Raw genomic sequence first — 16,185 nt, 5'->3', positions numbered from 1 at the left:
AGGCTCTGTCCCCTTTTTTCTTTTACTGTCAGGCTCTCTCCCCCATTTTTTTACTCCCTCTTCTTTATAGTACTGTCCCCTTCTGTTTTCCTCCCCTTGCCTCTCCGTTTATTTCCTTACCTTTTGTCAGCTTCTTTCTTTTCTTCTCTTCTCTTCTGTCTTCTCTTCTTTCGTCATGCTGCTTTCTTCATGCTGTGTCCTGGCTGCGGCGCTCCTCACTGTCTGACGGGCGTGACTTGATGATGTCACGCCCGGCAGTCAGTGTGAATGGAGAAGAGAGGAAGGAGGACCGCGGCGCCGATCACGTGAGTATTATTTCTTTTTTATTTTCTTTTTTTTGTGCCAGCTCCCCCCACCAACGATCTTTGATGGACCGACCCCCACCCCGCGGAAAAAATAAACAAACAAATTTAAAAAAAAACGCAAGATGAAAAAAAAATAAAAAAAATTAAAAGCGAGGGCCCGGGTAAAATGTACCCGCTCCCCCCCCCCCCTCTCGACGGCCCTGCCAATTGGGCAGAAACAATGAATGATTAAACATTCTCTGTAAAGTGCTATGTTATATGTTCGTACTATATAAATAAAGGTTAAAAAATAACTAGCATTAGTAAATAACCAGCTCAACAATTACTACCTGATTTTTTTTACAGCAACAGCGGAAAACCCAACTTCACACAGATATGTTGCTGCAAATGGATTGAGGATTGGCTGTGGTTTAGCACTTAGCATCAGATATCCAAAACTCATCAAGTCCCATGCTGCTAAATTGTCACAGGAGAGCTCAATGAGTTTTTCTTCTTCTATAGAAGTAAATTGAGATGGTGTCTTAGTATTGAATGTGTCTTGGATCCATACAAATGTATCCATATTCTCTGAAAAATATTTTTCAAACCAGTCACAGCTTTGTTAGGCGCTGCTCAAAAACTGATTTAAGTTCATGTGTCAAATAAATATTGGATGTAACAAACTGATACAACGGGGAAAGTGTCATTGTACCCATCTTAATTTCTTCTCTATAGAAGTAGTTTTTTTCTAAAAGCTGATACCTTCTCTTGAGAGTTTAAGAATGTGTGTTGCTTCCCTGCAGTGAGAAATTCAATGCATTCAGTCAAAGAGATCGCACAGTTATGCTAATTCAAAAAAATCAGTATCCAAGTACTTATTAACACACTCCTGTACTTCCATGAGATAGGAGCAGAGATCCTGCCATAGTTTAAAGACATGGGAACGTACATTGCCATAGGTGAGCCATCACGAGCTACAGTAGCACAACAAAGATGTCTGCTCAGAGCTCATATCCTCACACATTTTTTTTTAAGAAAACCTTGTCTTCTGTGGCTGAGTTTTTATGAAGTTCACCACAGTGGAGGACACAGTTGCTTTAATGAACGGGCTTCTTATGAGCGCCTGCAATCCTCTATAACAGCCAGACATGGAGCGGCCACCATCAGTACAGACACCAAAGCACTTTGTCTAGTCTAAGTTGTTTTCACTCATAAAAGTGTCAATGATCTCAAACAAGTCTTGTGTCTTTATAACAGCGGTAATATGTTTACAGAAGAGAAGGTCTTCCACAATATATTCACTATCTACAAAGCATTATCAGTTCTTCAGAGATGATGTGAGGCTGTTTACACTTCGCCACTTTATATACCAACCTTATTTCCTATGCTAGCAAAGCATTGCTTGGTATAGATGCTTGTTTGAAAAATTTTTATCTTGTTCTTTCAATTCTTTTAACTTTCTGGTGAAGTAATCACGTGGTTTTTAGGTTGATTGGTCCTAAATGGCGTTTTCGTTTGCTTGGAATCATGCATTCTGGAGACAATATTTTTAGGCATAATCCACACTGTGGACGCTCTTCATGGTTGACGTCTACTGACGTAAAACTGGAGTCTAGGTAATTATTGTCGTATCTGTGATGTTTCGTTTTCTTTTAAGTGGTCTGTGGTTCGTCTCCCTTCACTAACACACTTCTTTCCAGTGTTCCTAAATCTTTTCATTTTTTGTGCAACAAAATAATCCCGTCCTGAAGCAATCACAATAAATAATATAAGTTGTAGTCAAATCATATGTAGCGCCTATACAAGAAGTAAAATTGCGCTTCAAAGAAGCAACACCACTCAAACTGTGGGAACGGTGCAGGGTGACACCACACAATAGTGTCACAACAGTATTGCTGTATATGTCCAAATTATATCCCCTAGTGATTGCTCTCCTCCATCTGCAACAGTTACTGGCGCTTATTGATGCCTACATTAACTACCTTATGTGTTAAAATTTATCTCATTCCCAAGCATTTCAATTAAGGAGTGGGAGTGACAAGTTCTTCATAAAGCATCGTAAAAAGATATATGTCACGGAACAAGATTTTTTTTTTTTAATTCAATGACTTTTGAAACATTTAAGAAACATTTCATTAAAAATATGCACATATAATGATATCGTAATATACATCTATACGTATAAGATGAAGGTGGTAATAGTTGATGGTAAATGTAGAAACATGACATTACAAAAATACTGTTTAAATAAATGCAGATTATGTGTCTCCATCACACTGTGCCTTACTTCATCACGCTGTTCCCCTTCACCATCACACTGTGCCTTACTTCATCACACTGTTCCCCTTCACCATCACACTGTGCCTTCATCACACTGTTCCCCTTCATCATCACACTGTGCCTTACGTCATCACACTGTTCCCCTTCACCATCACACTGTGCCTTCATCACACTGTTCCCCTTCACCATCACACTGTGCCTTACTTCATTACGCTGTTCCCCTTCACCATCACACTATGCCTTCATGACACTGTTCCCCTTCACCATCACACTGTGCCTTACTTCATTACGCTGTTCCCCTTCACCATCACACTGTGCCTTCATCACACTGTTCCCCTTCACCATCACACTGTGCCTTCATTACACTGTTCCCCTTCACCATCACACTGTGCCTTACTTCATTACGCTGTTCCCCTTCACCATCACACTGTGCCTTACTTCACCTCGCTGTTCCCCTTCACCATCACACTGTGCCTTCATCACACTGTTCCCCTTCACCAACACACTGTGCCTTACTTCATTACGCTGTTCCCCTTCACCATCACACTGTGCCTTCATCACACTGTTCCCCTTCACCATCACACTGTGCCTTACTTCATTACGCTGTTCCCCTTCACCATCACACTGTGCCTTACTTCACCTCGCTGTTCCCCTTCACCATCACACTGTGCCTTCATCATGCTGTTCCCCTTCACCATCACACTGTGCCTTCATCACGCTGTTCCCCTTCACCATCACACTGTGCCTTCATGACACTGTTCCCCTTCACCATCACACTGTGCCTTACTTCACCACTCTGTTCCCCTTCACCATCACACTGTGCCTTCATCACACTGTTCCCCTTCACCATCACACTGTGCCTTACTTCATTATGCTGTTCCCCTTCACCATCACACTGTGCCTTCGTGACACTGTTCCCCTTCACCATCATACTGTGCCTTACTTCATTACGCTGTTCCCCTTCACCATCACACTGTGCCTTCATCACACTGTTCCCCTTCACCATCACACTGTGCCTTCATCACACTGTTCCCCTTCACCATCACACTGTGCCTTACTTCATTACGCTGTTCCCCTTCACCATCACACTATGCCTTCATGACACTGTTCCCCTTCACCATCACACTGTGCCTTACTTCATTACGCTGTTCCCCTTCACCATCACACTGTGCCTTCATCACACTGTTCCCCTTCACCATCACACTGTGCCTTCATTACACTGTTCCCCTTCACCATCACACTGTGCCTTACTTCATTACGCTGTTCCCCTTCACCATCACACTGTGCCTTACTTCACCTCGCTGTTCCCCTTCACCATCACACTGTGCCTTCATCACACTGTTCCCCTTCACCAACACACTGTGCCTTACTTCATTACGCTGTTCCCCTTCACCATCACACTGTGCCTTCATCACACTGTTCCCCTTCACCATCACACTGTGCCTTACTTCATTACGCTGTTCCCCTTCACCATCACACTGTGCCTTACTTCACCTCGCTGTTCCCCTTCACCATCACACTGTGCCTTCATCATGCTGTTCCCCTTCACCATCACACTGTGCCTTCATCACGCTGTTCCCCTTCACCATCACACTGTGCCTTCATGACACTGTTCCCCTTCACCATCACACTGTGCCTTACTTCACCACTCTGTTCCCCTTCACCATCACACTGTGCCTTCATCACACTGTTCCCCTTCACCATCACACTGTGCCTTACTTCATTATGCTGTTCCCCTTCACCATCACACTGTGCCTTCGTGACACTGTTCCCCTTCACCATCATACTGTGCCTTACTTCATTACGCTGTTCCCCTTCACCATCACACTGTGCCTTCATCACACTGTTCCCCTTCACCATCACACTGTGCCTTCATCACACTGTTCCCCTTCACCATCACACTGTGCCTTACTTCATTACGCTGTTTCCCTTCACCATCACACTGTGCCTTTATCACGCTGTTCCCCTTCACCATCACACTGTGCCTTACTTCATTACGCTGTTCCCCTTCACCATCACACTGTGCCTTCATGACACTGTTCCCCTTCACCATCACACTGTGCCTTACTTCATTACGCTGTTCCCCTTCACCATCACACTGTGCCTTCATCACACTGTTCCCCTTCACCATCACACTGTGCCTTCATCACACTGTTCCCCTTCACCATCACACTGTGCCTTACTTCATTACGCTGTTCCCCTTCACCATCACACTGTGCCTTTATCATGCTGTTCCCCTTCACCATCACACTGTGCCTTACTTCATTACGCTGTTCCCCTTCACCATCACACTGTGCCTTACTTCACCACGCTGTTCCCCTTCACCATCACACTGTGCCTTACTTCATCATGCTGTTCCCCTTCACCATCACACTGTGCCTTCATTACACTGTTCCCCTTCACCATCACACTGTGCCCCTTTACCATCACACTGTGCCTTACTTCACGCTGTTCCCCTTCACCATCACACTGTGCCTTACTTCATTACGCTGTTCCCCTTCACCATCACACTATGCCTTCATGACACTGTTCCCCTTCACCATCACACTGTGCCTTACTTCATTACGCTGTTTCCCTTCACCATCACACTGTGCCTTCATCACACTGTTCCCCTTCACCATCACACTGTGCCTTCATTACACTGTTCCCCTTCACCATCACACTGTGCCTTACTTCATTACGCTGTTCCCCTTCACCATCACACTGTGCCTTACTTCACCTCGCTGTTCCCCTTCACCATCACACTGTGCCTTCATCACACTGTTCCCCTTCACCAACACACTGTGCCTTACTTCATTACGCTGTTCCCCTTCACCATCACACTGTGCCTTCATGACACTGTTCCCCTTCACCATCACACTGTGCCTTACTTCATTACGCTGTTCCCCTTCACCATCACACTGTGCCTTACTTCATTACGCTGTTCCCCTTCACCATCACACTGTGCCTTACTTCACCTCGCTGTTCCCCTTCACCATCACACTGTGCCTTCATCATGCTGTTCCCCTTCACCATCACACTGTGCCTTCATCACGCTGTTCCCCTTCACCATCACACTGTGCCTTCATGACACTGTTCCCCTTCACCATCACACTGTGCCTTACTTCACCACTCTGTTCCCCTTCACCATCACACTGTGCCTTCATCACACTGTTCCCCTTCACCATCACACTGTGCCTTACTTCATTACGCTGTTCCCCTTCACCATCACACTGTGCCTTCGTGACACTGTTCCCCTTCACCATCATACTGTGCCTTACTTCATTACGCTGTTCCCCTTCACCATCACACTGTGCCTTCATCACACTGTTCCCCTTCACCATCACACTGTGCCTTACTTCATTACGCTGTTTCCCTTCACCATCACACTGTGCCTTTATCACGCTGTTCCCCTTCACCATCACACTGTGCCTTACTTCATTACGCTGTTCCCCTTCACCATCACACTGTGCCTTCATGACACTGTTCCCCTTCACCATCACACTGTGCCTTACTTCATTACGCTGTTCCCCTTCACCATCACACTGTGCCTTCATCACACTGTTCCCCTTCACCATCACACTGTGCCTTCATCACACTGTTCCCCTTCACCATCACACTGTGCCTTACTTCATTACGCTGTTCCCCTTCACCATCACACTGTGCCTTTATCATGCTGTTCCCCTTCACCATCACACTGTGCCTTACTTCATTACGCTGTTCCCCTTCACCATCACACTGTGCCTTACTTCACCACGCTGTTCCCCTTCACCATCACACTGTGCCTTACTTCATCATGCTGTTCCCCTTCACCATCACACTGTGCCTTCATTACACTGTTCCCCTTCACCATCACACTGTGCCCCTTTACCATCACACTGTGCCTTACTTCACGCTGTTCCCCTTCACCATCACACTGTGCCTTACTTCATTACGCTGTTCCCCTTCACCATCACACTGTGCCTTCATCACACTGTTCCCCTTCACCATTACACTGTGCCTTACTTCATGCTGTTTCCCTTCACCATCACACTGTGCCCCTTCATCACACTGTGCCCCTTCACCATCACACTTTGCCCCTTCATCACGCTGTTCCCCTTCATCACACTGTGCCTTACTTCATCACGCTGTTCCCCTTCACCATCACACTGTGCCTTACTTCATGCTGTTTCCCTTCACCATCACACTGTGCCCCTTTATCACACTGTTCCCTTTCACCATCACACTGTGCCCCTTCACCATCACACTGTGCCCCTTCATCAGTTTTCCTTTTATTACACTGCCCCCTTTAGCCCAGTGCTGTCCCTCCGCTCCTTTACTTACCTTTTACTTGGCTTTCTTTCTTCTGTTTTCTTCTGTTTTTCTTCTTTCTTCAAGTTCTGACTCCTCTCTGCACCGCTCCTTACTGAAAATGTCGGGCCTGATGATATCACCCACACATTCCAACAAGAGGTCTTACAATCACTATCAATAAATGTGTAACCAACTTTATGGTATTCCGTAACAAACGCCCTTGGGATAAACTTACCAGATGATACAAGAGAGAGCTACCAAGGTCACCTAATAGTTGATCTCTTCAGACTCCTTCACTACCAGTGATGTAGCAGTACAGCTCCAGTGTCAGCTCACTTTTGGCACACACACTTTTGTGATCACCATGGGGCATTTTGGATGCAATGTTGGCTTTGTAGCAGTCCCTTCTCTCTCATTGACCTAAGCCAGCAGTAACAATCTATCCAAGGTGTCCTATTATCTTTCGGCCTCACTTTTTATTATCTCCCTCTATTAGTATTTCTTATACAGAGGATATGGTGAGGGGGTTGGATTCTTTACCCCAGCATACCTGCTGTATTTAGTTCCACAAAGGATGGAGATAAGCACTCAGGGCAGGGGGATCCCGAGCAAGTAAACTAGTAGCTAATTGTGACTGAATTCTCCTTCCCCCATGTAACCCAGGAGTGTCTGTTCCTCTAAAGCCATTCCTCTTATACCGGGGTTAGGTCAAGTATCAGCATTCAGTCTACCTCTATTTGTACTAGGCGTTGATATAGATATATTGGGGATAGGGTAACAAAGGAGAGGTCAACACACACATATGAAACATTTAAAGTATGTAATTGGATATATACTATAATTATTGCGGGCAAGAGGGGGGCCCAGGCAACACATTTATAAAATATGCCTGGTAGCTACCTGTCACCACATTATGATTTTATTTTCAAATGAACATTGTAAGTATAGAAGCTTTCCATTTCAATCTTACACAAGTCCATTCAGGACAAGCTCTATTTGAAGTTTTATCATTTTACCAGGCTCCCTGACATGTGCAAATGTTGGCTTCTGCCCAATGGCAATATCTGCCTTTGTGTGCCTTTGTTCACAGGTTATACAGGTTTCATTACTAGTGATACCTGTATCGGATGTCCTAGCTGCTGCTTTCAACCTCTTCACATTTAAATCTGCACGTGTGTTTTGCAAAGGACATGTTATAGCAATTTATTTAATTACTTTTTTGTTCATATGGTTGTTTAATTATTTTCAATGTTTTTTTCATAGTCATTATGAAAGTTGTTCAATAATTAATCATTTTCTAAAGTGTTTTATTAAACCAGGACATAGTTTGTAAAGATAATAATACTGAAACATTTTAAAATAAATTCTTATATAAACATGTACTGTATATAATATATCTCTGTGCCTTACACAATTTTTCATAGGACCAATATATTCTGCAGCACTGTACAATATACGATTAAAACCATACAGAAACAGACAGTAGCCCTACTTACTAATCCTTCTAATCTAGAGGTGATGACAGAATAAAATACAAGACACGAGAATCATCATTGTTAATTTATAAGGCACCACAAAGCTCTGCAGTGCCAGATAGTTGGTACAACAAATCATACAAACACATCCTGCATACAAACAGAGCAAGGACATATTATGTTAACTGTGAAGGTGCATATAGACGGTAGATAGGACTTTGCTTGCAATCTAGAGGGAGAGCTGAGACGATAATAGCTACAGGGATGAATGGTAGTGTACAATGGGATTAGTATCGATTGGAGGTAGGTTTGGAGAGAGTGCTTGAAAGTTGGATAAGATTCTGGTCAGGCTGGCTAAGGTGCTCCATAGGAGAGGCATAGTACAGGAGGAGTCTTAGAGGCAAAAGTGAGAAGTGGTAATCAGAGAGGAGGTAAGGTTCAGCTCAAAGACAGATCTAAGAGGGTATAAGGGAGAGTGTCTCATGACAAGGTCAGAGATGTAGGCAGGAGAGGTGTTGGTGAGGGTGAGTTACTTGTATTGGATTCTGGAGGTTATAGGGAGCCAACATAGACAGAGTTGTGCAGTGAATGTGGAATAGTGAGAGAGGAAGATCAGTCTCACTGAGGCATTTAGGATGGATTGGAGCAGGAATAAATAAGTGAGGGGAAAACCAGATAGTAGGAGGTCAAAGCGGGTGATAATGAGAAAATGAATAAAGGTCTTTGTAAGGGTGAGAAGGGAGTGTATTCTGGTAGTTTCAAAGGAGTGAGCGACCTAACAGTCAAGGGACTGGATATGTGGAGTGAAGCTGAGGAGGGAATTGTCGATAACACAAAGACAATGATTATTGCACGCTGGAGGGAGATTGATGTCAACAGCGAGGGACACTGGGGGAGGGGGTAGTGACATTAGGATTTATAGATGTATAGATGATGTGTTCAGTTTTGGACATGTTGAGCTTTAAGTAGCCTTGGGATATCCAAATGGAAATGGTGAAGAGTTAGGCTCCATAAGAGAAGAGAGGTGAGGAGGAGAGGTACATTTAGGTGTAGAAGAGGGCCAAGAACAAAGCCTTGAGTCAAATAGTGGGAGTGGAGGAGAGCATTTGCGATAAGTAGACACTGAAGGACCATTCAGAAAGGTAGACAGTGAACCAGGACAAAGACCAATGGTAATGATGATGATGAATAATGATTTACATGAGAAGAGGATTTTCCACCATATCGAAAGCAGCAGAGAGGTCAAGGAGGATGAGTATGGAGAAGTGACCCTTTGACATAACCATGAGTAATTCATTTGTCAGTTATGTGAGGGCAGATTTGGTGGAATGTCCTAGGCGAAAGCCAGATTGCAGAGGGTGTTTGGAGTGAGAGAAAAGGGGTTATATGGTTGACACAAGCTTCAAGAAGTTTGGAAGCAAAGGAGATGAGAGAAAGATCAGTAGTTGGAGAGAGCTGTGTTATGGCTTCCCAGCAACTGTCGTAAGCTTTTAGAACTAGCAGTAGAGGTTTTCACCTATAGCAGCCACCTTTCCCGTAGAGTTTGATGTAATCGCAGGTACTCGGATGCCAGGCCAAAAGTCAGGGTGGCACCAAACAAGGATAATCCAGAAGCCAAATGGTCAAGGGCAATCAACAAGCAATCAGGGTCCAGGAGTCAATGTATCCATAGGTACAAGGAGCAAGTCAGCTAATGCTAAGCACAAACGCTAAAACCAGCAGGGAGGCTAAGCCCTCCCTGCCTTATATATTAAAGATGACCAATCAGAGGGGCCGACCACACACTGCACACACAGGAGGCTGATAATTAATTATAACTGTGTGCCCCAGCTGTCTGCTAATTGCCGGGACTCAGTGTTAGAACGGCATCCTGGTTGCCCTGGAACATGGTTGAGGTCCTTATTCACCAAGTCATCGCAACTAATGAAGTGGTTCGTGAAAGTAACCCCCCCTCCCCCTTGAGGAGGGGTTAAGGAACCCCTACATCCTGGTTTCCCTGGAAAATGGTTGAAGAATTCTTTAACAAGCCTGTCAGCATGCAAATGCTTCAGGGGAATCAAAGACTATTCCTCTGGGCCGTATCCCTTCCAATGGACCAAGAAGTGAACCCCACATTGAACTCTCTTGGTATCTCGAATTTTCTCAACAATGATTTCCTGTCGCCCATCAACCTTGATCGGATGGACGAGGTCTGAATTTGCTGGAAGAGTTAACAGCCTTAAGAAGGGAGCAATGGTCGGTGTTGGGGATTGTTAGTGACTGAGGAAGCCTTAATCTGAAAGCAACAGGATTCAACTGTTTAATACTAACAAAAGGACCAATAAATCTAGGCCCAAATTTCGTAAAGGGCTGTTGGAGTTTGATATTCCGGGTAGAGAGCCAGACTTTATTGCCAACCTTGAAGGTGCAACTTCAGCAATCTCAATCAGCAAAAAACTTGGATAGAAAGGAGGCATGACGTAGGACAGAATGGACCTTCTTCCAAATGGTTTTGAGATGGGAAGCAGTATGGTGTATCTCTGGAATACCAGAAGAAATAATGGAGGACAAGGAATTGGTCCTGGGGTGAAATCCAAAGTTGCAGAAAAATGTAGAAATGTTATTTGAAGTGTGACAGGCATTGTTATAAGCCAGCTCCGCCCACGGGAGTAAAGTGGCCTAGTCATCATGGAATTTGGAAACATTATAGTTGGAGAAATTGTTCTAAGGACTTTTTGACCCTTTCTGTCTGCCCGTTAGACTGTGGATGGTACACAGAAGACAGACTGAGCTTAAAATTGAGCAGTGTACAGAATGATCTCCAGAATAGTGTGACAAACTGAGAGTCACAGTCAGAGACAATGTCCACAGGAAGGCCATGGAACCGGAACACACGTTGAGCAAACAGGAAGGCCAGGATTCGAGCACAAGGTAACTTGGCAAAAGTAATGAAATGAGCCATCTTGCTGAACCGATCAAATACGACCCAGAAGGTGTTATGGCCGAGGACCAGGGTAATTCTATGATGAAATCCATAGATATGTGAGTCATAAGGGCATCAATTAGCGATGGATTTCTTCTGAGGATTTGTTTCTAGTGCATACCTCAAAGGAGAGGACAAATTCCCTGACATCAGTGGACAGTGAAATCCACCAAACAGAACGGGAAATATTCTCTATGATCTTGGCGATACCAGGGTGTCCAGAGGTCCTACAAGCTTGAGATTCCAAGATAACTACTTTCCTGAGATGGTTCGGAACAAATAATTTGTTTGCAGGGCTTTCAGGATGCGCCAGGTTATGTAGTTGCTGGAGTGTTGAACCCAGATCTTGGCCCAGCCCAGTAAAGATGGACGAAGTGGGAATGGTTCAGCAAGGCAAGGGTTCTGCGGCAGGTTGGTGATGAGGAATGAAGCTACATGACAGGGCATCAGCTTTGATATTCTTTGACCCAGGTCTGAAGGTGATGATGAACCTGTAAAAAAGTAAAAAAAAAATAAAGCCCAACATACTTGTCTAGCAGGGCTGGATTAACCATAGGGCTAACTGGGCTACAGCCCAGGGGCCTTCGGGCATCCAGGGGGCCCTTGAAAGTGCTGAGCAGCAGTATCGATTCGATTGGGGGCGGGGGCGCCCCCGGCGCGATCAATGCTGCTGAGCACTTTCACTGTGGTCCTTCCCCGACGCGCTGTAGTCTCCTTACTGAGGAGATCTTGTGAGTCTCACTCTCACGAGATTTCCCCAGTAAAGAGCGTACAGTGCGCCGGGGAAGGACTGCAATGCCAGAAGGAGAAGGAGGTAAGTGCCTTGGAGGCGGGGCGGCTCGGCTCACCGGGGAGGGCGGCTCGGATCATGGGGGGGCCCTCACAGGGGGAATGGAGGCCCCCTTAGCCCAGGGGCCTCCATTTCCTTAATCCGGCCCTGTTGTCTAGAATTAAGTCTTTTGGCGGACTCGATGTAGAGAAGATTTTTATTATTGGTGAGAACCTGATCGGGTCACCATTTAAAGTACAGACTGGTGACACTACAAGTGCTCATGTGCATGCTGACACTTGTAGTGCCACAGGTATGTACTTTTAATGGTATCCCTATTAGGAAATTGTATGTGTTGACATATCATAAAAATATAAATATTGGCCCACTGCTAATGAAACAGTAAACACTATAATAAAAAAAAACAACAACTTACATTTAATCTATAATTACATTTGGGCCACTAATTTATTCTTAAAATAAACTGTCCGCCGTAACAAAATTCATAATCACTTTTGACCCTCTACAACAAAAAAAGATGGTTTATTGAAACTTCCATTGTGCCTCCTGTTATATTAACATTGCCCTGCAGTGTAACAGTGATGTGTTTGCCAATCTCGCCTATAGAAAGCAGCGAGTTGTATCTGGCAAATTTGAATTCAAACTCGGGCGAGTTTGCAAAATTCCAGCTTCATACATTCGGCAATTTGTATAGCTACAATGGCAAAAAATCGGGACCACGATTTGCGGCGATTTTGAGAGAAACACATCTCTGCTGATTTTAAATCAAATCACTGGTTAATATATAGGTGATTTTAAACTCGCCCGAAAGAATCACTGGGAATTCTAAATCGCAGCTTTAGACATTTACCCCCTGGAGTAAATCTTGCCGCTTATCAGAGGATTCCCATCAAAACCACAGTCCGTTATTACCAGAGCCAGATTTAGACCTCATTGGGCCCTAGGCAAGATACTGGTTTGGACCCCCGTGTCCCTGAAACAATCCATAGCACTATACACTGGGCCCTCACACACACACATAATTTATATACACTGGCCCCTCACACACACAATATATATATACACTGGCCCCTCACACACACACACACGTAATATAAATAGACTGGCCCCTCACACACACATAATATATATACACTGGCCCCTGACACACACACGTAATATATGTACACTGGCCCCTGACACACACACACACGCATAATATCTATACACTGGCCCCTCACACACACACACACGTAATATACATACACTGACCCCTTACACACACACGTAATATACATACACTGACCCCTTACACACACACGTAATATATATACACTGTCCCCTCACACACACACACACACACACACGTAATATATCTACACTGGCCCCTCACACACACACTCGTAATATATATATACACTGGCCCCTCACACACACACTCGTAATATATATATACACTGACCCCTCACACACACACACGTAATATATATACACTGGCCCCTGACACACACACACACGTAATATATATACACTGGCCCCTGACACACACACATGTAATATCCATACACTGGCCCCTGACACACACACGTAATATATCTACACTGGCCCCTCACACACACACTCGTAATATATATACACTGGCCCCTGACACACACACACACGTAATATATATACACTGGCCCCTGACACACACACGCGTAATATCTATACACTGGCCCCTCACACACACACACATGTAATATACATACACTGGCCCCTCACACACACACACATAAAATATATATATACTGGCCCCTCATACATACACACACACACACATAATATATATACACTGGCCCCTGACACACACACACACACGTAATATATATACACTGGCTCCTGACACACAAACACACACACACATAATATATATACACTGGCCCCTGACACACACACGCACATAATATATATACACTGGCCCCTGACGCACACACACACGTATTATATATACACTGGCCCCTCACACACACACACACACACACACACACACTTAATATATATACACTGGCCCCTCACACACACACCTAATATATATACACTGGCCCCTCACACACACACACACGTAATATATATATATATATACACTGGCCCCTCACACACACACACACGTAATATATATACACTGGCCCCTCACACACACATAATATAAATACACTGGCCCCTCACACACACATAATATAAATACACTGGCCCCTCACACACATAATATATATACACTGGCCCCTCACACACACATAATATAAATACACTGGCCCCTCCCACACACATAATATATATACACTGGCCCCTCACACACACATTTTATATATACACTGGTACCACACACACATAATATAACATAATTTTTCTTACCTTTCTGTTGCCTTTTTTCTTTTCTTCTCTTATTTTTTGTTCTTCTTATCTTGCCTTCTGCTTTCTTCTACGTTGCGCTGCCTCTGCTCCTCGCCCAATCCTCACTGAAAATGACGTCGGGCGTGGCGTCATCACGCCCAAAGTCATTTCCAGTGAGCATTCAGTTGGAGAGGAGGAGAGGAGACTGCCGGGAGTCGTCACGCTGTCATGTGACTCCCCCCTCTCTTATCTCGGCTGCAATTTTGTTCAACATGCCGGCAGAAAGAGGGGGGTGGCAGGCGGAGGGGAGCGCCCCTCCTCCAGTTGCCTAGGTTGCCTAGCTGTAAATCCAGCCCTGGTTATTGCCAATTCTATCTTCACAGAAGGAATGCCTAGGGTCTCAGCGAATTCAATAATCAGGAAATTACCAGCAGCACTGCTATCCGAGAAGGTGGAGACAGTTTCCATGGGGAAGTTAAAGGAATTCTGAGCCGGAACCAAAAGAGATTTTTTTAAAGAGATATCCTGCAGACCTAGATGGACCTCTTCCTCGCCCACTAGGCCTGATCTTTTCCTGTCTTGATTGGACAGGAGTGAAGGAGGTGACCTTTATTGCCACAGTATAAGTAAAGACCTAGGGAACGTCTAATAAATCTCTCCAACGGAGAGAGATGATAAGCTCCAAGATTCATAGGTTCGGAGATATTCACAGGAACAGGAAAAGAAGTCGACTGAGAATAGGAAGAAAATGAGTCCCTTTCAGCTTTCCTTTCTTTAATGTGCTAGTTGATTTTGATGGCGAATTGCATAAGGTTTTTCAAGGCAAAGGATACTGCACCAAGGAGTCCTTAATTTGCTCAGAGAGACCGAGACGGTCCTGGCTACGGAGTGCAGGGTCATTCCGTTCTCTTGTCAGTGGACCACCACCTGAATTCTGTACAATATTCCTCTGCAGTTCGACGTCCCTGTTTCAGGGATCTCAGATGGAATTTGGCAGAGACCACCTGGTCAGGGTTATCGTATAACAGCCCTAAAGCATTAAAGAAAGCATAAACATTTTGAAGTGAAGGGCTGCTCAAACGTAACCAAGTCTGTGGGTCGTCTTGAAGAAGGGAGATCACAGTCCCCTCTCTCTGTTGCTCAGAACCTGAGGAGCAAGGCCTATGACGAAAATAAAGTTTGCAACTTTCCTTGAAATTGCGAATAGTTTACGATCCCTAGAGAAGCGATCCGGGAGATTTAGTTTGTCTTCTGAAACCAGCGCCAGGGTTGCCTGAGAGTACTTGTACACTTCTTTTTGCACTAAAAAAGCAAAGAGAGCGTTTTTGAGCCACTTGGAACAAAGTCTGGATGTGGCAGGCCAAGACCTGGGCTGAACAAGGCTGTCTGGATTCCATCAGAACAAAATCCTCCAATAATCTTTATGACTGGTTATAATGTTACAGTTTGCCAGTTATAACTGTCATAACTTTTTAGAATTAGCAGTAGAGGTCACCTAAAGGGGCGATGGTTTGTAAAGGTAAACTTGCCTTTACAAGCCATCGCTGCTTTAAATTTTCACTGCAAAGTCGCCGATTTCCGGCGACTTGCAGAAATCGGACGTTCATACATTTACCCCCTAGTATTCAATTAATAAGAAATCTTCAAAGAGAAGCAAATGTTTTCGATGTAAGAAGGCTTTCCCTGATTATAGTGCAATCAAGCAAGAAACATATAGCAAACATATAATAAGCTCTAAGTAATCATGTAATAGTATCCCTCCAAAACCTTCAC

This window comes from Mixophyes fleayi, chromosome 1 (genome assembly GCF_038048845.1).
Source record: "Mixophyes fleayi isolate aMixFle1 chromosome 1, aMixFle1.hap1, whole genome shotgun sequence".
NCBI lineage: Eukaryota > Metazoa > Chordata > Amphibia > Anura > Limnodynastidae > Mixophyes > Mixophyes fleayi.
Note: the sequence above shows the minus strand (reverse complement) of the source record.